Source organism: Balaenoptera ricei, chromosome 1, assembly GCF_028023285.1.
Source record: "Balaenoptera ricei isolate mBalRic1 chromosome 1, mBalRic1.hap2, whole genome shotgun sequence".
In the NCBI taxonomy this organism is placed as follows: Eukaryota; Metazoa; Chordata; class Mammalia; order Artiodactyla; family Balaenopteridae; genus Balaenoptera; species Balaenoptera ricei.
The window spans coordinates 98,685,166-98,709,702 of record NC_082639.1 but is presented as its reverse complement, the minus strand read 5'-3'; positions in this window follow the sequence as shown (position 1 = coordinate 98,709,702).

Genomic DNA, 24,537 nt, shown 5'->3' with positions numbered 1-24,537 from the left:
GATCCCTACCCTCAGAGAACTGACATCCTAGCTGGGAAGATAGACAATGAACAATAAACATCACAAATATGTAGATTGCATAGAACACAAGAGGGTGGTGAGTGTTGTGAATAAACAAACCAAGTAGGGCAGGCTAAGGGGGTGGGAAGTACAGGGCCGGGGCAGGTGGTGTATCACAAGGAGTCCATGCTAGTCAGTCCCCATAGAGAAAACATGACCTGAGCCAAGGCTTATCGTGTGGAACAGCCAATAGAAAGGCTTTAAAGCTGGGGTGTCTGATATATTTGAGGGAGAGCAAGTAGGCTGGTGTGGGTGGAGCACAGAGGGTGAGGGCAGAAGTAACAAGCAATAGAAAAAAATCAGAATTAACAAAGGGAGAAGGGGGTCCATCAGGCTGAGGGATGGGAGCCATTCCAGAGCTTGGGCTGAGGAGTGACAGGACTATATTTCCATTGAAATAGATCACCTTGGCTGCCTTTTTGAGAACAGATTGTAGGGGATGGAGGCAAGGGTAGGAGGAGGGTTACCAGTAAGGACGCTACTGCAGTAATCCAGGCAAGAGATGGTGGTGGCTTGGACCAAGGGCTAGTAGTGGAGCAGCAGAAGTGGTATCACATACAGACCTGGTCATCAACTCACCAAGTCTGTGTTTCCCAACTCTGACTGTCACTGCCCAACAGGCACACAGGATGTTTCCCATTGTTTGTACTCTCCTGAGCAATAACTATTAGCCATTGGCATCTAAACCAAGTTTGAGGTGCAGCTTCAAGGAAGTCATCAAGAAAACTTATCGGTTATATTCAAATTACCAGCAAATTTCAAGCAAATGTATCTGTAATGGAAGTGTTAATGGAGCAAGTAGAAATTTTGGAGGAAAGGGAATCACAGGTTCTCAGCAGAACAATAGCATTAGGAGAGGGAGGAGAGAAGGAGCGGAAGAGAGAGAGGAGAACAGGGGGAGGGGAGGCAGAGAGAGAAAGGCAGGGAGGGGAGAGGGGACAGGAAGAGAGATGGAGAAGGAGGAAGGAGGAAGAGACAGACTAGAGAACAAGAGTCATGTAAGTGCTTCATCAGCCCAGTAGAGGAGTAATCTGCTCACGCCTGAGAAATGTCTTAAATCAGAAACTTGAATGGACACGGCAATCTTGGACCCAGTCTGGAATTGTGACTAAGAAATAATGAGTCAGGGTGAGCAGAAAGAAAGCTTTTACTCAAGCTTGAGGGAAAGAAATCAGGTTAGATGAAAATACATAGTTAAGCATTAATAAAGGTAATACATTGTACTTAGTTTACTAGTATGTTTTTGAAGTACTAGTTTAAAGTTTAAAAGTTTACTTTCTGGGGCTTCCCTGGTGGCGCAGTGGTTAAGATTCCACCTGCCAATGCAGGGGACACGGGTTCGATCCCTGGTCCAAGAAGATCCCACATGCTGCGGAGCGACTAAGCCCGTGCGCCACAACTATTGAGCCTGCACTCTAGAGCCCACGAGCCACAACTACTGAGCCCGCGTGCTGCAACTACTGAAGCCTGCACCCCTAGAGCCTTGTGCTCCACATCAAGAGAAGCCACCACAATGAAAGGCCCCTGCTCACCGCAACTAGAGAAAGACTGCATGCAGCAATGGAGACCCAATGCAGTGGAAAAAAAAAACAGTTTACTTTTTAAGACACTCTCATTTCTTAATGTTATTGTTAAGCTTTTTTAAAAAAGAAGTTTTATTTCAGGGGAGGAAGAAAGAAGCATAATTGTGGCATAGTAGAAGAGCACTTGACGTCATATTTCTGGGTTTTTAGCTACTTTCTGTCATTAATTATTTGTGAGACCTCAGACAAGTCATTTCTACTCTCCAAGCCTCAGTTTTCTCTTCTGTGAAATGAGACCACAGGATTAAACAGTCTCCTCTGGCTCTAAAATTGTGTGTATTTTTAATTGAGTGGAAAATGCATTCATTTCCCCCTCAGTTAACACCCCTAATGGGCTGCCTGACAGCATGAAGGCCGAGGTCAAGGTCTTAAGCAAAGCATTCCTCCTCATACTGACTGTGGGCAAACAGTCAGAGGGGCTCTTGAGGGCTAGGTTTGCAAACCAAACCCAAAATATGACAATGAGTGGCCCAATCAGAGGGACAAGGAGTCAAACACACACGCTGGCTACCTTTCACAACTCAGGTGAGCCTGGCCGTGGCCCCTCCCTGGAAAGGTGTCCATCTCTCACTTAAATATTCATATAACTATTTGTGAGATCCTACCCTGTGACACCATGAGGAGGCCTCACTGTGTCTTCAAGCTTTAATTGCACATTTTAAATCCCATATCTCTCAATTGTCGACTGTCACTAACAGAGCACACACGTGTGCCAAGCCATGTGCTGCATGCCAGGACCCAGCTGGGAGCAAAGACTAGTGCAATCCCCGCCTGGTGATACTCACAGTCTCATGGGGAAAGCAGACATTAAACAACAGCTATGAATAATTTATGACAAGATTCTGAGCATGCAAAGTGCTGCAAAAAGAAATACTGGAAATATAGAAGCATTTAGCGAGGAGCCTAATTTAGTCCCCTAGGCTGAAGAAGTGATATTTAAGTTGACCCCTCAAGGATGAGTTGGAGTTAGGTGACAAGAGAGAGGAGTATTCTGGACTGAGGGGCCAGCTGTGACAGAAGGGAACACGTCCCCTCTCTCGGACTATCCCCCCACCCCACCACAGCGTTTACCTGAGGTTCCAGCTGGGATTCAGAGGGATAATGACACTCATTCATTTGCATATTCATTCATTCTTAGCTATTATGATTCTGTTATATACTGGGAGGTAGCAATGAACAAGCAGACCCCCTCTAAAAAAAAAAACAACAACTGCTCTAATGGAACTTATATTATTTAGTGGAGCAGACAGACAAATGTATAAGTAAAATATAATATTGATAAACATGGAAAAGAAGATATATGGAGTGTCAGTTCTGGGGGTAGAGGTACAATACTGTATAGGAGGTGGTCAGAGAAGGCTTTAGTGAAAAGGCCTAAAAGAGTAGAGGGGGTGAACCTTATATCAGGGGAAAAGCATTCCTGGCGGAGGGAATAGCAATTGCAAAGGCCTTGAGGTAAGACTGTGTCTAGCAGACCTGAGGAAAAGCAAGGAGGCCAGAACAGCCAGAACAAGGTACCCAAGCAAGGGGACAAGGCCAGAGGGGCCATGGGGCCAGGCTTTGCAGGGCCTTGGAGGTCACTGTGAGGATTTGGGCTTTACCCTGTGTGAGGACTTTAGCAGGGGAGTGACACGATCTGACACACATTTTAGAAGGATTGCTCTGACTGCTGTTGAGAAAAGACTTTAGGGGCTGGTACAATGGGGACCCACTAAGAGACTGGTGGCAGGGACCAGGATAGAGGGACTGAGGTCCTGAGAAGTGTTGGGTTCTGGTTATAGGCTGGAACCAATAAGGTAGAGCCAATAATATTTGATGATGGATTGGATGTGGGGTATAAAAGCAAGAGGGAGGGGCTTTCCTGGTGGCACAGTGGTTGAGAATCTGCCTGCCAATGCAGGGCACACGGGTTCGAGCCCTGGTCTGGGAAGATCCCACATGCCGCGGAGCAACTAGGCCCGTGAGCCACAACTACTGAGCCTGTGCGTCTGGAGCCTGTGCTCCACAACAAGAGAGGCCGCGACAGTGAGAGGCCCGCGCACTGCGATGAAGGGTGGCCCCCGCTTGCCGCAACTAGAGAAAGCCCTCGCACAGAAACGAAGACCCAACACAGCCAAAAATAAATAAATAAATAAATTTTTAAAAATGTAAATTAAAAGAAAAAGGGAGCCAAGAGGACACCAAGGGTTTTGGTCAGGGTATGTGGCAGAATGGAGCTGCCACTCACCAAGATGGAGAAACGGTAGAAGCAGCAGGCTTAGCGGGAGAAATCAGGAGTTTGGGGACAGGTGAAGTGTGTGATCTCCGTTAGACATCACTGAGAGTTCAGGGAAGAGGTCTGGAAGGAAAGGAAAACAAGGTAAGAGTTGTCAGATATTTAGAGCCAGAAGACTAGAGGAGATCACCTACAGAGTGCGGGTAGATTGGAGAAGAGAGGGGTCCCTGGAACCCTCCAACACTGAGGAAGACCCTGCAAAGGAAAACTGTAAAAGAAGCCATGACAAAGTTACCTTGAGTGGGTCAATCGTCGTCCTCTACCCAGCTCTTTCCCCAATCCCACCCCCCACCCCAGCCTCCTCTACATTCAGTGCCTGACATGTGGACACACACACACTCACATACACTAAACACAATTTCCTGTCTCATTGCATTCTGTGCCTTTGAGAAGAGCTGGAAGAGTGTGGACCGCCTTTCCCAGCTGTGTGGCATGAGGGTCAGGTTTGGACACAGGCAGGAAAGCTGTCTCTCAGGAGGTCAGCACTGTGCACTGCTATTTTCACATCCCTTTCCTATTGTTGATTCTACTGATCACTGATAACACTGCTATGTCCATGGGAAAATTTCAAAGAGAAGACCTTTCCTATGTAAACTCATAGCAATATGAACTTGAAATATAGTGTTTGATTTCGAAAACCAGAAAAACTATGGAACCCTCACATCAAAAGGATGAGTCATCTTATCCACGCTCCCACCTCTGGGGACACCTGAGCCTAGCCCAGGTGAGCAGGTTGTTGTCTACTCTGTTCTTGGGATCTCAAGGAGGGGTCAAGCAGGAAATCCCTGGTGGCCTTGACCACGTGCCACATCCGGGCCATTGGCCATAGTCATAGCCATCTTCAATTTCATGCAATTCTTCCTTATCTTTCAGCTAAGGTTCTTTTGCTGTGGGTTAAGGACAATTTCGCTTGCCTTGTCCTCTAATAAGAAGAACCTGTTGAATGGTGACTGGCCATTCAGTCATCTTCCCTCCTGGCAGGCTGGCCATGCACGGTGGGACATTATATAGGACCTCACCTGCTCTCTTGTGTCCCGAGGTCCTCAGGGTCCCAGCAACACACACAGTGGGCAGGTTAAAGGGCTACTGGCAGTTTTGTCCTCAGTGGTCTGATTTGCTGATATGGTGAGGATTGCCCAAGGCAATAGCCAGTGGGGCCGTTCCTTGAGAAAGCTGGGGAGGACTGGGAAGTGGGGGGGTGCCTACCCCACTGTGGAGAAGCCACAAACACATGTGCCCCAGATGAACCCCAGAGGGTGGAGAAGCCAAATAAATACAATTTATCATTAGATGAAAGTCAGACACAACAAAAAAGAGCAGCCAGTTTGCTAACAAGGACTCCTCATTCTGAGGTTCTATTAGAGCCCCCATTTTGTATAACCACCATATGTCTATATAAAGCAGGGGATATGGGAAGCAGTGAACAGCCTGACGGAAGTGTCAATAACCCAATTTGTGGTGTGTTAGAATGTTACACTTGTTTATCGGCATTTAACGAGACAAGACATTGATGTTAACACAGTGGGAGGGAAGTTGCCTGGACCAATAGTATCCCTTGCTGAAAATTAATTTAAACCTTCTTTTCTTTATGCCAGAAATGGTAGAGGTAATTCATTTCCAAAGTGTTGAAATGCCACTGAAAATGAGCTAGGGTAATAGGGAAGAGTCATCAGCAGCTCAACAAAATCCCAATTTAGCTTTCTTTTGGTAACCTCTCGTAAATGAGACACCATGAAATAATATGCTTTATGGCAGGGAAGAAAACAACAGGGCCTATTTAATTTGGGGGATGGGGAGGGTTGCAGGGCTGGAAAGGGAACGTTTCATAGACAGATTTTTGGAAAACCATGAGAGCTGCTGTCGCCATCGCCAAGTCCATAGCCACTCTGTGCTGGTGGAAAATTAACAGTTTGTGTTTTGGACCTGTTGGCTTGAAGAGTCCAGGGTCTTGGCAAAACCAACTCTTTTATCAAGGTTCAGTGAAATCAGTGTTCAGATCATTTACAAGATTTCTGCTCCCTGCGCTGGTATCTGGTTGAGGGTGGGCCCGGCATTATTCACCTCTCTGGTTCCCGCTTCCCATTTAGTAGTCACGTGGAACATATGACCTGAAATCATAGTGCTTTCCATTTCCTACCCCTTGCTGTGTGTTCCTTCGGCCTCTTTATTTTCCCAGGAAAAAATATCAGATGTGAAAACTACAACTCATGAGGACATAACCTCATGAAATTAATCATTTGGTTCAGTGCAGACTTTGTCTTTCCAATCGTTATGTGCCCACATTCCACCCAGGGGAAGATGGAGAGGGAGTCAGGGGGCTAAGTTACTCTGGGCTGACTAGGTCCTCCTTCAGAGGGTCCCGTATCATCTCATCCATCCCCCAAATCCCAGGCTGAAGGCTCTGAACCCACCCTAAGATAGGGAGAAGGAGACATCTGCAAGAGCTCCAAGGGCCAGAGCACAATTCTGGCATCTGGCTGGGTTTATGCAGGCTGGGTCACTAGTCCCTCTCTATTCAGGTGCTTCGTGACTTTGCAGTTCTTCCCATGAAGAAGTGAAGTATGTTTCCCCACTACTTAACCTTGTCTTTGGCCATGTGGCAATGTGCCAGTTCTGAGCCTAGGTTTTCAGAGGCACTGCATGGTTCTACTGACCTTCAGGCGCCTCTGCCATCTCCACTGGTCCAAGAAGGAGAATGAGAGATACATGTTGCAGAGTTGAATCCCAACTGCCCAGCCAAGTCTGGCCAAGATCAGCTGACTGCAGGCGTCCCACACATCTATGAGCTAAACAATCGCTTACTATTGTACACCGCTGAGTTTTGGAATAGTCTTTTATACAGCAATAGCAAATAATACTGTCCCATTAAACCAGAAAAGAGATTCTTATATACAAGTAGACTAATTCCCTGGAGGGAAAGACTGACCTTTACTTGAGGAATTATAACATTGAGAGCATCAGGGTATGTTTCCCAGGCTGATGGCCTTCTTGGAGTGGAGGGCCACTGCACAATCACCAAGGCCTCTCTCTGTCTCTGGACCACTAGTCAAAAGCCTCAGCTTCAATGGAGAAGCCCTGGATGTTCCCCATCCCCTTCTAGGGCCCTAGTACCATTTGTCCCATCCTCCCACTATCTCAAAAGGGAGAAACAACCTTCTATCTATTAGGGACCCATTCCAAGCAATAGTTTCAGAACCTCCCTTAGACTCCTAATGACATTCATGTTAGGGGCAGGCTTCCAGATTAAAACTTCCAGGACCCAAGGGCCAGAGGTATGGGCGATTCCTTGTTTAGGGACAGCCAGCTGCCCAGAGAGCCTCCTTCCATGCCATCCAACCCACTGACAAAGCTGAGAGCTCAAGCCAGCATCCCCATTGGTCCTGGAGAGGTGATATATCTCTGTCAAAGCCTTCACAATGTAAGCACAGGTGCCAGCAGCTCGGATGTGAGCTGTCTGGGGATAAAATACCTGGATTGTTTATTTTTCTGCTCACGAAAGGCCAGTGATTCTTACGTTTCCACTAAGCAAGGTTGGCATAGAGCACAGAGCCTCATTTTTCCTGCTGTTTATATAAATGGACTTACCCTGCCCAGGCTCCCTGCTGCAAATGTGTGATTAAAGGATTATAAAGGTGATGGAAATAGTAATCACGTCTGTTTTCAGACAGAGCCTTCCCCCAGGGCGTCCTAAATGGCTATGTTCTTATTCATACCTACAAGGAAAGGGAACCCAGGGGGCACTTTCATAGATGGGGCAATAGGCCCCCAGAAAGGGTCAGATAGCAAGTTGCCTCGGGGTTACCCAGCTCATCAGCTTCCAGCTTTGATGCGGGGTGGGGGGCAGGGGGAGGTCTGTCAAAACAGAGTCCAGAGCCTGTGGACAACCACATTACCGGATCACTCAGACTGGGCTTGAAATTGGAACATATCCATTGTGGGTGAGCAGCTTAGGGGCAAACCTAGCTGTCGGCTACGGGAGGGGGCAGCCCAGCAGGCAGAGAATTATTTGGAAAAGATGCCATAGGAGCTAGACAGCCATCCTAACTGGTGCTTGGCATCAGAAAGGTCCAGAGGATGGTTTCTTGTTGAACAGAGCACAGCAGAGAGGACCTAGAAACAGGCGATGTGTGATGGTTCAGGCTGGAAGTGCTGGGATCTCAGCCTTAGGCAGGGCTCTAGGACAGGGCTGGACTCCCAGAGAGGAAGGACCCGGAAGAGCAAGGCAGGGCCCAGGCCCAGAAGACCTAGGGGCGGGGCAGGGTATCATGAGAGTCGAGCCTGGAGCTCAAACTGGGCAGAAGTCCCACCACAGCTGAGTCAAAGGCCGAGCAGCCAGCTCAATTGGCGCCGAGTCACCAAAACCACTCGTTAGGCTCATTCTGTGGAAATAAAGGTCTGGTTCCAGTGACCAGGGAAAGAGCGTGGATGCTGGGAGGGTGGTGAGGGAGGTGGGACAGCACCTTGAAAGGCCATTCAAGTTCAGGCTCCTGGGGGTCATGCAGACTTTGGACCAATTCCAACCAGAATTTTACCTTCCATATGGAATCACAGCATAGAACCAGTTAGGTGTCAGGACAGAAGACTGAGCAAGTTCTAGCCCAGGCTGCACCACTGCCCCACCCTGGGACGTGAGCTGAGGAGCCTCCCTTGCCTGGCCTCAGTTTCCCCTCCTCCAGCAGAGACTCGCACCTCCCCGACTCCTTCCCTCACAACATTGTGCTGAAGAGCGCATGAAATAGCATATAAAGTCACCGTGGAAAAATAGAATAGTAAGGGGTCGTCAGTATTATTATTAATCTGACATGTGTAGTATCTTCTCTCAAAATCAGATTTCCCAAGGCTGATTTGCCAATTTGAGAACTCGCCAGTCCTTTCACCCCTTTGCCCTAGTCCCGCACTCCCGGATACTTCCTCATCCATCATTCCCCAGCAGAGGTTTTATCAATCTTAGAGCCATAGCACTTCAGAACGGTGGGGAGCTAGGGATCATTTGATGAACCATTGTATTTTAGAGATGTGGGCACTAATGCACACCTGGGAGATGTCACCTGCCCCAGGGCCTGTGGTTAGTTAATGGCTGAGCCAGAAAGCACAGTGTCTGGCACAGAGTGGGAACTCAGTTTACAGTAGCCTTTATCGTTATTCCAACTATATCATGCTTTCAGTAAGCAATTCATTTGCTACTCATAAATCACTTTGATGAAAAGTTTGGGACGGGAAATAGTGACGGTTGAAGAAGAAGGATGTCATAATTAATATTACTGAGGACATTTTTAGATTATTTAAGCTCACCTTGAATGCATCCTCTTCCAGGAAGCCAAAGCTGATCAGGGGCTCTTCCCATGTTCTCATGGTATCTCCTTACATCTTGTCCTTATTTCATATGCCTAAACCAAAAGAGCTTCTTTACTTGTTTCTATCTCCTTCTAGACTGCTGGTTCCTTGAAGGTAGGAACTGTGGCTTTCTCGAAGCTGAATCCACAATGTTTAATGTACAATATGTGAAGTTGTGGATTTTATTATAGTTCAGGAATCTGATGTTTCTTAGATGTTCCTGATTTCTCTGGGCTCATGGGCCCAGAGAGACTTGGACCAAGAACCAAAAAACCATTGTTCTCATCTCAGTTGTTTTATTTACAATCTATATGACTTTAGTTAAGTCACGTATTCTCTTTAAGCTCCAGTTTTGTCACCTCTAAAAAAAAGGGCTATCTATGAAAAGCAATTTGTCAATAACTATCAAATTTACAAATGGATAAAGCCTTTGACCAAACAATTCATCTTCTAGAAACTTATCTTAAGATATACTCACATATATCTTACAGATATACTTTTCCACAGGTTATTCATTCCAGCATTATTTTTAAAATTAAAGATTGGAAAGACTTAAATGGGCTTGTTAAATAAATTAATTTATAGAATAGAATACTATGCAGCCACAAAAAGAATGATGTAAGTCTAATATATACTGATATTAAGTAATCTCCAAAATATATTATTAAATGAAAAAAAATGCTAGGGGCTTAACAGTGTGTAAAGCAAGCTTTCCATTTGTGTAAAGGAGGGAGATTATACATGTGCATTTGCTTGTCTGTGTGTAAAATACCTCTGGTTTTTCGGAGAACCTTTTCTCCGAAGGTTCTTCAGAGAACTGGTGACCATTGGTTGCACCAGGGGAGGAATGTGGATGACTGTGGACGGAGGGGAGGGGCTTTCCACTGTATAGACTTTAGGACCTTTTGAATTTTGAACCATGTGAAAATAAATAATAAAATATATTTTTAAAGAATATCAAAAGAATGAAAAATGAATAAAGGTCCCAACCAACTCACGCAACTGTTGTGAGAAGCATATGGTGGTACTCTTGCTCCGAAGCCTGGTTGACCCCTCGCCTCTGAATTTGAAATGGATCTGTTTTCCAACCAAGATCTTGGGCTGATCACCCACGGCAGATTCACAGCATAGCCTTCCAGTAACATTTAGGTAAAATATTTCTACTCTCTGTTACTAGAACTCTGGTGAGGTATAGAAGGGACAAGGCTCTCCCAGGAGGGTCTAGGACCAGAGTCTAGGAGCCCCAGCATACCAGGGTCTGAGGTCAGCTGGGCTGCAACTTTCTCCTTCCTATCTCATAGTGAACAAACCCATATGGGCTTTATAGCCTCAACACATACACAGGTTATGGCAATCTGGAGCTCAGGAAGGACCCAGGACATATTGTTTCTGTGGCTGGAAGGGTTTCCTTTGTCTCCTTTATCTTCTTGCTGGTTCTCTTTCTAAGGTTTTATTGCTTTTAGAGTTAGGAGGGAGATTCCACCTGAGGCAAGATAACTGTGAGCTACTGACCAGAACCAGCTATATTTCTGGTAACTGACTATCTGAATATGATCAGACATATGAAGGACAGTGAAAAGAACCATTGACTCTAAATCCCTTCCCCAGGGACGCCTGGAATCGCACCAATAGCCATTTACATGTTAATCGTGGTCATCAATGCGCAGATCCTCTCTTTAAACTGAAATTTTCCTGGCAAGGGTAATATCTTTGGAAGAATTCACTTAAAAGAACATTCATTCATTGATCCAATGATTCTTGAATGTTTATTCATGCCAGACCTTCTGTCAAGTACCTGGACATATAGGCAAGTAAGATAATCATTGATCTTAATAATAAATATCAGAGCAGTGATGATGACGATAATGATAACTGTCTGAGTGCTTATTACATGGCAGGCACTCTTCTAAGCTCTTTGTATGTATTTGCATTGAATTCTTGTAACAAATTTGAGGAAGGTAATGTTGTTATCTCCATTTGTTGGATGAGGAAATGGAAGAGTTAAGTAACTTGTCTGAGATCCCAGAGCGGGTGAGTGAGCTGGCATACAAACTTTCTATCTAACAGACATGTTTCTAGGGAGAGTCAATAGCTAGGAGTTGAGCTGTCTCCCGGTGGGGTGGAGGGTGGGGAGAGATGATACAGATGAGATACCTGACAATCTTCAGGCTAATTCCTTCCTGGAGATGTTGGGAAGAGCTTAAGGAGAGACTAATCAAAAGAGCAGTAAATTGCATGGACACCAGCTGGGGTGACTGGTGACCCCAGTAAACAGAAGAGGCCAGCCTAGGGCAAGGGCCTGGGCTGAATCAAGATCCTCTGGGCTGCACCTCTGCAGAAGTTTTACCTCAAACCAACGTGAGGCCTAGGGCCCAAGCATCCCAGGGACCAAGGGAAATGAGAGATATAAATCTATCTCTGGCAGCAGTGTGGAAGTTGAGAGGGCTAGCGAGGAATGACACCTGATCCAAGGGATCCAGCTACACAGGAAGTCAGCCAGCGTGGGCTGCAAAGTCACAACAAGATTGGCCTGCAAAATCCTGAACCGTATTCCAAAGTTGAGCTCAGCCATGTGGAGCGACATGGGGAACAGGAGGCCTTGGGGCCTAGCTGAGTGTCCCCGGTCTCTTCCTAAGTGGCTCTGAGGTGGGTTGACTTCCAGGCCAGAGACTCACCCAGCACATTGAATTCAGGCTGGTCTCGGGGCAGGTCTCCAGACTTGCTCCCTTCTCATGCAGATTCAGGATGTGCTACCAGAAGCAGCAGCGGAGAGGATCCCTACCTGAAGTGCTCCCTGGGACACAGAACTGAGCCCTGAATAATAACTTCATTCACTTTCCAAATTCTCTGCCCGCCCCCCGCCCCCCAAAGGGGAAGCCGTGTGCTTACAAGGAAAGCCAGTCTCCCTCCCTCTGGACAGGATCTTCTAGGAGCTGGGAGGCCGGAACCATGGAAGCGGGAAGAGGGTGGACTGCGGCTAAAACAGATTCACCTGTCACCAAGTCTCACCATCAGCACCCGGCCACTCATCTGGGATCTGGGAGCGGAGGGGGAAGACGAGCTGTAGTCTCTTCTTGAGGAAAATGAAGCCTGTTTTTTTCCTCCCTGATTAGCATATTTATTGCGTCCCTCCTATTTGCTCTGCCTGCTCATAATTAAATACTGCCTATGGTGTCTCGTCTATCTTGGTAATATTCTCCTGGACACCGTTGAATGGGATTTTCTTTATGGACTTGCTCCACTGATAGAAAATAAGACTTCAGTTCTGTATGTCCCTTGGCAGGATGGGTCAGCCCCGGGGGGGTGCCTAGCATTGAGGTCAGGAGCCTCCTTGTAGTATCTCAGGGTCTTGGTCTGAGATCTTGGAAGGAAAATGAAAAAAAGCACCAGGTCCTCTTGTCCTCAGAGCAGCCCTCATGGGAGATGACTCTGGGCGTAAGGCAGCTGCTGCTGTTCTGCTTAGGAAAGCCTGGGGTCCGGAGGCTGGCAATGACTCTGGAAGGTTAGAAGGGAGGGATGGGGGAGGGGGATGGGGCTTTCTAGGAGGGAGACTAGACTTTGGCCAGGACTCCAAACAAATCCCCAAGGCTTGTTCTAATCCCCATACTCCTCTCTGCCTAATTCGTCCCCATCGTGCAACCCATAGTCTTGGCTACAGTTGTGGTCCCTCAGGCCACCCTCCTCTGTGTCATCATACCCCGAGCCTTCCTTGGCCTGCCCTTCTTTTGTCAACCCTCTAGTTTCCCTCCTTTTCCCCATCCCTGTGTCCTCAGTAGCGACCATCCCGTTTCCAAGGAGCTTCCTGACATTCTCCACTTTTTCCTCCACCTCTGCTCTTTAACCAAAGCTCTGTTTCTCCTCCTGCCCAACTGGGGCCATGATCAAGAGTGGATGAATTTGCATTTGAACCTTCTCAAGTGTAGGTTTATCTATGTAGACCAGAGATTTCATGGTTCTCAAAGTGTGGTCCCCAGACCAGCAGCAGCAATTTGTTTTTCAGATCCTGTTAGAAATGCAAATTCCTGGGGCTCAGACCTCAGATCTAGTGAATTAGAAACCCTGTGGGTGGAGCCCAGCGATCCCTGTTTTAACCAGCCCTCCGCGCCACACTCAAGTTTGAGAGCCACAGCTTTCTCTCAGCAGCTTGTTCTCTGAAACCCACGTCATCTGTGTACTTGCCTTCCACCAGCCGTGGACTCCAGGTCACTCCCCCGCCGTCCCGAAGGATACCGCTGCCCTGCCTCTGACCGCGCTCCTGCGAGCTGTGTTGACCTTCTCTCACGTCCCCGCTGCTCTGCGCCTTCTCCCTGAGCAATGTCGTCTTCCCTCGCAACTTCAGCTGTCACCTCCGAGCTGATGATTCCCACATGCACATTTCTAATGAGTAGCTCTCTCCCAAGTGCTAGAAATATACTTCCTTTTGCCTATCAGGCATTGACCTTCACTCTACCAAACACCTTACCCACTCATCCCAGACAGAGCTCCTCCAGACTGATGTCTTGGGTTCCTTATTTCAGTCTATTCCCTACCCGACTCTACACACAGAGACGTCTCTGACTCTTCCATTTCCTTTAGCACTCGCCCCTCCCTCCGACACACCCCCCCCCAACCAATCAGTCACTGGGGCCCACAGGCTCTGCTACTCCCCCTTCTTGGCTGGGTCTGTCTCCATGGCTAGTTCAACAGCCCAGTTCAGGCTCCACCCCCCACCAGCTCCCACTTCTACCCTCCCTTCTCACTGCTGCCAGAGCTGTTTTGCTAGAACACAAGTCTCACCATGATGGTCCCTCCTGGCCTACAGGATGCAACCTGACTGGGCTTTCCATCATCCGGCTCCTCCTGCTGGGCTCCCTGCTGCTCTCCCAGCTCAGCCTGCACTCCCACCACTAGACGCTGCTCATTTTCACACCTCTGTGCATTTGCTCATGCTCTCGTCTTTGCACGGAATGACTTTCCGTCTCCAGAGCTTCTTCTCACCCTTAAACTTGCAACTCAACGCACCCACCTTGTGTGCACTCTTCCCAGACACCCCTTCCCTCTTCCCCCTGCTCTGGACTCCAGAGCACATTACTCTTGAACTTCTGATAGCTGCACCCTTTGCATTGCTCATTTGTCATCCTCCTTGGACTGTGATCCTTCCCTCAAAAGTCTCTGCTGTGCCTCAGTCAGCATCGTCTTTCCAGTCCAGAGCATGATTCCCGGCACATAGTTGGAGCTACATAAATATTTGTTTTGCTTGCTTGATCCAGCTATTACTTAAAAGACTGAGACCTGCAAACACACGATCACACATCATCCACTGTAACCTTTTTGCCCCACTCCCCTATCATCCAAGCAGAGTGGAGGGGTCACAGGCAGGGTCTGTCATTTCCACACACTCCCCAGGCAGCTCTGTGACATTGGTTTCTGCCCTTGTCATTTATCTTCTATGTCAAAATTTCTCCTGCATGAGAATGGTGGAGAAAATGAGCACCATTTACCCCTCAGGTTCCACCTAGGGATGGTCCCATTCTGCTTTCAGCTCAGTCTGATGAACTCCCTCCAGCAGAGAAAGGCGGAAATGAGTATTTCCCACAATCCTGACCTGGCTGGCCATTCTTCTGAAATCTCAGAGTGGTAGCCACATGGAAATGTGCTGTCAGGGGGCATTTCCCGTGACTCTGGATTTTGAGCTACACCCAGAAAGACCCCCATGCCCAGAGACAAGCAGCAGTGCCTAGAATACAGTCAGCGCTCAGGAAGTGTTTGTTGAATGAGTAATAAAAAGCGGAGGAACAGAAGATGCTCTCAGAGTCCTTCCTCCCCCCACCCCCAGGGTTGCCAGCTCCTGCCTTTGCAGCCTGTCTAATTCCAGAGTATTTATGCAGAAATGAGTGAGGTAGCAAAGAGGAAGATGGAGAGAGACTTGAAAAGAACATTTTCCCAAGATTCTCTCCTCTGTTCACCTCTGAGGAGGACCTCTGGATCAGGAAAAACACACAGGTTCCCAGACCACCAAGCCCCGCTCATTCTTGGCCTCAGCCCTGGGCTCGTGCCCTTCCAGGCTACAGGCAGAAATAGGTAGACAGACTAGCTTGGAGACAACTTTAAGTGAATTCAATTACCATAGCAACCAAAACCACCAGAATGGAGATTAGGCTCCGGACAGCAGTGATCCAAGCATCCAAGACAGGCAGCAATCCAAAGGCCAGTGCTTGCAAGACCAGGGGCCAGGGTTGGGGGGAAGCGGCACCCCAGCTCATCTACCCAACACCCCCCATTCACCTGCACTTTCTGGGACTCCTCAGAGCTCTAACCTGCCAAGGAGCAGGCATTCATCCCTGCTGGGAGCTGGAGAGACCTGGAAGGGGTGTGTGGTTAGAGAAGTGAGCAGGTGCTGGCCTTCTGCAGGCCTCTCACTTCCTACTGTGTCCTTCCATGGATGGGCAGGGTGCCAGCCGGACGTCTGTACTTCTCTGCAGAGTAAGATTTAAGAGTAGGAGCTCTGGAGTCAGACTATTTGGTTTTAAGTCCCAGCTCAGCTAATGATCTTGAGCAAATTGCTGAACTTTTTTCTGTGCCTTGTTCTTTTCATCTGATAAATGGGGACGACAGCAGCTGCTCACAGGAATGCTATAAGGACTAAAAAACAACAATGCTTATGAAGTGTTAGCGCAGTGTGCAGCACATATTAAACACCAGGTAAGAGTTTGTTGTCACTGTGTCCTTGCCATTGTTATCAATTTCATGATGATGGTGATGGTGACAACTCCAGTCCCTCCCGGCCCTTGTCTATTTTCTTGCTACGAGCACTTTGCCAGTTCGAGGCACCAGCCTGAGGCAGGGAGAGAAGATTTCCAGGAGGCGGACAAGCTGGGTCGTAGTGGTTAGTTCCCTCTTGCTCCAAAAGCCATCAGAAACCCAGAGGGATTGTACGGGGTGCCTGGCAAATGACCAAAGGCCTTGCTCTCTGGGGAATTTATCTGGGCCCATTAGCTGTGGTCAGCCAGTTGCGGTCAGCCTGGAGAACCTCGGTAAGGACAGAACCACAGACGGTCTCATTCACCTACTCATTTTGCCCCAAAGATGTTAAACAAGTCTGTGATCTTCAGCCCAAAAGAAGTGTTGCCTTTCCTGAAGGTGGAACCCTCATCTATAAAACAGGAATAAAAATAAAGGCCGATTTCAGAGAAATAGCAGACCTGTTCACAAATAGCTGAGGGCAGATGTAGGCACTGCCTTTAGGCCCCTCACCGCATGTGTGCATGGACTTCATTTCCCATGTGTCCAGAGGGCAGAGATGGTCCTCTTCAGTGATGCAAAGAATCTGGGACCCGGCTGGGGAAGGCGTGTCTAGTTCACCTCCAGGGATGTGCCCGTTCATTCCACAAGCATTTTTGAGCACTGGTGACGGTCAAACCTCGGGAAGCCAAGATGAATAAGACTCAGGAGTTCAGCTTGGTGGTGAAGAAAGACCTCCAAGAAACATACCAGGAGGTGCTGCAGGACAGGTGGAGTGTGGTGAGGTTGCTCAGGGCAGAGCGGCTGAGCATCAGAGAGGACTGGCATCTGGATTGGGCTGGAAGGAGGAATACATTTCGCCCAGTGGAGAAGGAGGAAGGACTCCGCAGGCAGAGAGAACAGCAGGTGCAAAGAGGGAGTGTGAAAGGGCCTGGTGTGTCTGGGGGAGGTGAGAAGTTGAGGGATGATAAAGCGTACGTGTGTGTGTGTGTGTGTGTGTGTGTGTGTGTGTGTTTTGCGTGCATGCGTGTTAGGAAACGATAAGGGGGTGGAAAGAAGTATGCCAGGAGATGAGACCCAAGAGTTCATCTCTCCTCTTATCTCTCAAGAGATCAGCAGTTCTATCAACCCCTAGATACTGGGCTTCGTTCAGCCTTATTCTGAAAATTAATTCCCCTACAACCAAAGGAGTTGTTGAGCTTCTTTTGGGGAAACCCCAGCCTGTTTCTTAGGGTCTGTATTGCTCGAAGGTCTTCAATGGCCCCAGTTGTCAGCTTCCTCCAGCCCGGCACAAACAGCTCTGTCTGGAAAGGACCCTGTGAGAGAACTCTGACCTCCCTCTCCCTCCAGGAAGGGCTGCACCTACACCCTCAGCCGGTTCTGCTTTGCATTCCCCTGCCCCAGACTGGCACAGTAATCCGGCCAGACAGCACAGCCTGTTCTGGGACCCTCTTTTGCTGCTCCACATCCAACCAATCAGAGTCCTGATAATTTTTACCTCCAGCATATTTCTCTCATGCCCGCTCTTCTCCATCCATCCACTGCTGCCCTAGTCGAGGCCCTCATCATCTCTCTCCTAGAATACTGTAATTGCCAGCTAATTGGTCCCCCTGCTTCCCATCTGGTCTTCCTTAAATCCATCCTCCACACTGCTAGGCCAGGGTAGATTTTTCTAACATAGATCTGACTGAACCATGCCTCTGCCTGGAGCCCTTCGCTGGCTCCCTGCAGCCTGCCGGATAGAGTCCAGCTCATTGGCTTGGCCTCCCAGCCTCAGGCTCTGCTTTGTCCTGCCTCTGTCCTCACATTCTAGGCACAACTGAGCTTGTTCACATCCTGGTGTCTTTGCTGCCTGGTGTTTGCTTCTTTCTTTCGGTCATTTGGCTGATTCCTTGTCCTCTTTCCAGACTCAGCTCAGATGTCATCTCCTCCAAAGCATCTTCTCTGACCCCTCAGGCTGGACCAACTGCTTCCCTAGCTCTCCGTGCACATCCCTGTCACACCACGTACTAGCTCTCTCACTAGGCAAGTTTGTGATGCTCATCTCCAGTTCTTCATCTGAGAAATGGGAATAATAATAGACCTATCGCATGAGATTGTTTTGAGAGTTTGTAAATCTAGCTTCTTTTCACCCCTCAGGCTTCAGTGATCCCCACATGAGGTTTAGAAAGCCTAAATATGAGTGCAGAGCTCACACCCACTGTTCATCTTTCTCTTTAAACCTTGAGCTCTGAGAAGATAGAGAATGTGCCTATTTTGCTCACCACCATATGCCCAGACAGTAATTAGTACGTGTTAGATGAAGTGATTGTGGAGCCTGATTCCTCCAGCTCCGTTTTTCTTTCTCAAGATTGCTTTGGCTATTCGGGGTCTTTTGTGTTTCCACACAAATTGTAAAATTTTTTGTTCTAATTCTGTGAAGAATGCCATTGGTAATTCGATAGGTATTGCATTGAATCCGTAGATGGCTTTGAGTAGTATAGTCATTTTCCAATATTGATTCTTCCAATCCAAGAACATGGTATATCTCTCCATCTGTTTGTGTCATCTTTGATTTCTTTCATCAGTGTCTTATAGTTTTCTGAGTACAGGTCTTTTGCCTCCTTAGGTAGGTTTATTCCTAGGTATTTTATTCTTTTTGTTGCGATGGTAAATGGAATTGTTTCATTAATTTCTCTTTCTGATCTTTTGTTGTTAATGTATAGGAATGTAAGAGATTTCTGTGCATTAATTAATTTTGTATCCTTCAACTTTACCAAATTCATTGATTAGCTCTAGTAGTTTTCTGGTGGCATCTTTAGGATTTTCTATGTATAGTATCATGTCATCTGCAAACAGTGACAGTTTTATTTCTTCTTTTCCAATTTGTATTCCTTTTATTTATTTTTCTTCTGATTGCTGTGGCTAAGACTTCCAAAACTATGTTGAATGAGTGGTGAGAGTGGATATGCTTGTCTTGTTCCTGATCTTAGAGGAAATGCATTCAGTTTTTCACCATTGAGAATGATGGTTGCTGTGGGTTTGTTGTATATGGTCTTTATTATGTTGAGGTTGGTTCCCTCTATGCTCATTTTCTGGAGAGTTTTTATCATAAATGGGTGTTGAATTTTGTCAAAAGCTTTTTCTGCATCTATTGAGATGATCATATGGTTTTTATTCTTTAATTTGTTGATATGGTGTATCACATTGATTTCTGTTTATTGAAGAATCCTTGCATTCCTGGGATAAATCCCACTTGATCATGTTGTATGATCCTTTTAATGTGCTGTTGGATTCTGTGTGCTAGTATTTTGTTGAGGATCTTTGCATCTATGTTCATCATTGATATTGGTCTGTCATTTTTTTTTTTGTAGTATCTTTGTCTGGTTTTGGTATCAGGGTGATGGTGGCCTTGTAGAACGAATTTGTGAGTGTTCCTCCCTTTGCAATTTTTTGGAAGAGTTTGAGAAGGATGGGTGTTAGCTCTTCTCTATATGTTTGATAGAATTTGCCTGTGAAGCCATCTGGTCTTGGACTTTTGTTTGTTGGAAGATTTTTAATTACAGTTTCAAATTCATTACTTGTGATTGGTCTGTTTATATTTTCTAATTCTTCCTGGTTCAGTCTTGGAAAATTGTACCTTTCCAAGAATTTGTCCATTTCTTCCAGGTTGTCCATTTTATTGGCATATAGTTGCTTGTAGTAATCTCTTCTGCTGTGTCAGTTGTCCTTGACTTCAAACTATCTACAAAGCTAGAGTAATCAAGACAGTATGGTACTGGCACAGAAACAGAAATCTAGATCAATTGTAAAGGATAGAAAGCCCAGAGATAAACCCATGCACCTATGGTCACCTAATCTATGACAAAGGAGGCAAGAATATACAATGGAGAAAAGACAACCTCTTCAATAAGTGGTGCTGGAAAACTTGACAGCTACATGTGAAAGAATGAAATTAGAATGCTTCCTAACACCATACACAAAAATAAACTCAAAATGGATTAAAGACCTAAATGTAAGACTGGACACTATAAAACCCATAGAGGAAAACATAGGAAAAACACTCTTTGACATAAACCACAGCAAGATCTTTTTTGACCCACCTCCTAGAGTAATGAAAATAAAACCAAAAATAAACAAATAGGACCTAATGAAACTTAAAAGCTTTTGCACAGCAAAGGAAATCATAAATAAGATGAAAAGACAACCCTCAGAACGGGAGAAAATATTTACAAATGAAGCAAGTGACAGAGGATTAATCTCCAAAATATGCAAGCAGCACATGCAACTCAATATCAAAAAACCAAACAACCCAATCAAAAAATGGGCAGAAGACCTAAATAGACATCTCTCCAAAGAAGATATACAGATGGCCAAGAGGCACATGAAAAGATGTTCAACATCACTAATTATTAGAGAAATGCAAATCAAAACTAAAGTGAGGTATCACCTCACACCAGTCACAATGGCCATCATCAAAAAATCTATAAACAATAAATGCTGGAGAGGGTGTGGAGAAAAGGGAACTCTCTTGCACTGTTGGTAGGAATGTAAATTGATACAGCTACTGTAGAGAACAGTATGGAGGTTCCTTAAAAAACTAAAAATGGAACTACCATATGACCCACCAATCCCACTACTGGGAATATACCTTAAGAAAACCATAATTCAAAAGGACCCATGTACCCCAATGTTCATTGCAGCACTATTTACAATAGCCAGGACATGGAAACAACCTAAATGTCCAAAGACAGATGAATGGATAAAGAAGATATGGTATATATATATACAGTGGAATATTACTCAGCCATAAAAAGGAACGAAATTGGGTCATTTGTAGAGTTGTTGATGGACCTAGAGTCTGTCATACAGAGTGAAGTAAGTCAGAAAGAGAAAAATAAATATCGTATATTAACGTATCTTTGTGGAATCTAGAAAAATGGTACAGATAAACCTATTTCCAGGGCAAGAATAGAGATGCAGATGTAGAGAATGAACATGTGGACACCGAGGGGAAGGGGAGATGGGACAAACTGGGAGATTAGGATTGACATATATACACTGCCATGTGTAAAATAGATAGCTAGTGGGAACCTGCTATAAAGCACAGGAAGCTCAGCTCGGTGCTCTGTGATGACCCAGATGGGTGGGATGGCGGGGGGAGGAGGGAGGTCCAAGAGGGAGGGGATATATGTATAAATACAGCTGATTCACTTCATTTGTACAGCAGAAACTAACACAACATTGTAAAGCAATTATATTCCAATTAAAAAAAATTGAAGTGATTGTTGAACTCATGTTAGTGGATGAAGACCTATCAGTTCAATTAAAATGTCTGTTGAATGCCAGGCTCTGGGCTAGGGCTCCCCTCTTAATACTTAGGTGGGATGGGTGTGCAGATAAGCACACTCACCCCATGTGTCCTGGGCAAGATTGCACCTTGAGTTGGGAGTTCAACTCAACTCATTAACATTTGACATGGGTGGAATGGGAAGTAAAAGGAATTTCCTAGGGAAAACCAGTCCGTAACTCGCATCTCCTCACTTCCCTCAACACCATCCCACCGCTGAAAGCAGCACTGTAACCCACTAAGAAGGCTGTCCTGTGTTTCCTATTTTGCCCATTTCAAGAATTTGTAGCAAAGAGAGAGCTGGCTAATACTGAACCTGGATGGCAAAACTGAGGCAGGCATGCAATGTTGACAGCTTACCACTCTGGGGATTCCAGTCGGTCTGGATGGGAGAAGTGTCCCAGGAAGAAAGGGTATTCACTCTTTGGTCAACAAAGGACAAGGAATTTTGTAATTTTTTAAAGCGTGTGTGTGTGTGTGTGTGTGTGTGTGTGTGTTTGTTTTGTTTTGTTTTTTGTTTTTTTTTCACCCTGAGCCCGCCCGTCTCCATTCTTTATGACTCTGGGCAGGATTTAACACATACACTTTAAAAATGGAAGAATAACTTCTTAAATTTGCAGTAAATGTATTGTTCAATAAATTTGATTTACTAGTTATGAGCCATAGAAGAGCCGCTATGGCGATTTATCGTGACGTCTCAGGAGTTGGAGTCCACTGCTCTATCTGTTCTAATCCCCATAAAAATAATCCAGTGAAGGGAAGACCCACGGTGCATCTTGGCATCAGCTTGGATTGTAACTGCCACACCTTAGTCAGTATATCATGGTCCCCTTCCAGACGATGAGACCATGACAGGTGGGGGAGGGGTGGGGCATGTCCCATGGATTTAGTGTCATTTGTTCTGAGTCGTTAGTTGGGGTCAAGGAGCAGAGGTTTCCGGGCATTGCAGCTTGTGAGAGATTTATAGGGCTCCCCTTGCCTCCCTGGTGACTCTGCAGAGGAATTAAATGGAGGGAAAACCTGTGTGTGTGCGTGCGTGCGCGCGCTGAGGGAAGGGAAGGACCAAGACTCATAATTCAGAGGGATTCAGAAGGGTCAGTCTCTCAGGGAAAACCTCTGCAAGACAGTCTCTGCTTTTGATTCCTAAAGCATCACCTTCCTGTTCCCCAGGGAAGACTTGGAAAGGTGGGAGGTTCTATAGCTGGTGGGGGGTGGGGGGGAGGGGAGGGTTGGCCAAGGGAGAGAGACAGGGGAAGACTGTTCCAGGCCGAGGGGCAGGTAAGGCCTCCAGGGAGAAGTGTTTCCAAGCTTAGCCCTCCACGTAGGCTCAGCTAAGCATAGGTGGGGAAGCAGGATAGAGTTCCCGCGGAAGGAATAGTCTGAGCAAACCCTCTGGGGTTTAGAGAGCTGTCGCACTTCCAAAGCAGTGGGAATACAAGTGCAAGGGGTCCAGGAGCAGAAAGTGGAAAAGCAGAAGACACGAGGACTCGACAACAACGTCAGACAGATGAAGGTATGTCTGCTTAATTCAGAGGGCAGTGGGGATTCCTAGAAGGATTTCAACCAAAGGGCAACACGTTTGGACTTGTGTTGCGAAAAAAATCACTCTGACGGCTGTGCGGAAAATGGATTGAAGAACTAGCCTCCTTGGTTGGGCTTCCATTTCTGGAAAACTCCCTGCCTATCCTTAGCCTAGGCCAAGAAGCACATCCCTGGGTCGCCTGCTCGTCTCCTGGTGTCCGACGCTCAGCAGCGGCACGGGTGCTGGGGTGAGAATGAGATGCTTCCCCTGCTCTCAGAAGACACAGTCCAATGAGACAGGCAGGGCTCATCCTGTTTGAGGAAGTCAGAGCAAAGCATGCTACCAGTGAGTACAGGAGGGTCACAGATTTAGCTGGTGGGTTAACTGGGGGAGGCAGGAGCAAACGCCCAAGGTCTGGGTGAGGGGAGAGGCCTGTCATTCCTGAGAAAACCTGATTTCTGGCTAGACCACACTCTGTCCTCTCATGAGCAGCACCCCTAGCTTTTCTGTGGGGGTCTGGGGAGAGATGCATTGTGGAAGCTGGGTCTATTTAAGACCAGAACTTTCTGTGACGATGGAAATCTTCTCTATCTGTACTGTCCAGTGTGGTAGCCATTAGTTACATGTGGCCGTGGAGGACTTGAAATGGGACCAATACAATGAAAAAACAGATTTTTAAATTTTAATTAATTTTAGTTTTAATTTAAATAGCCCCACATGGTTAATGGCTACCATATTAGCACAGATCTAAGATGTGAGATCCTTGTAGACACTTCTACCAGACGCTGAGCACGTGAGAGAATTCTTGTAAGTGAGTCTTGTTTCTTGTGTCCGGGGGTCAGTGTGGTAGAACTCAGGGCCTTGAATGCTGGCATAGTCAGACTTAGGGTTTAAATCCTATCTGTGCCACTGTATCGGTCAGGGTAGGATTACTACTTTAACATACAAACCCAAGGTTCAGTGGCTTAACATAATACAAGTTTTTTTTTTTTCACTCATTTCATAGACAAATTAAGGCTAGGAAGGCTCTCTACTCCACGCAGTCATCCAGAGACCCAAGATCCTTCCTTCTTGTGGCTCCACCCTCCTCTAGGTCCTTAACATTCTCTGCATTCAGCCAGTGGGTGGAGAAAGAAAGAGCGCATGTAGGATTGCTCTGGATGTTTTTTATGGGTCTGACTTATACTACCTTGGCCAGAACTTAGTTACACAGCCAAACCTAACTTCAAGGGATCCTGGGAAATGTAAGGTAGCTATGCCTATGAAAAAGAGGAACTGAATTTGATTAGCATCTAGTCAGTCTCTGCCACAGGTACTTACTAGCTGTGTGACCTTAGGCCTTAGTTTTCTTATCTGTAAGATGAGAGTAAAGTAAGAATTGGTGAAGGCAAAATGAAATAATGCATGTGAAAAATGTTAAATCCAGTTGGGATTCATGGCTATAATTCTTGCCTCTCAGTTTGGGTCTCATTTTAGTTATTGGGCAGCAGCTCTGCTGACACCAAAAAGCTTGCACATGGAAGCATCACTGCAAGACATTTTATGCATGCTCCTTTCTCCCCAAGGAGCAGGTCAGACTTTGGAGAGAATTCAGTAAGCCCTTGTGCTTGTCAAACCCGAGGACTACCCCTCAGACACAGATGCAAGTACTGGCCAAACGATCTTAGCATCATGGGGGTAGGAGGAAGAGATCTTATCCCCTGGAGAGATGGAT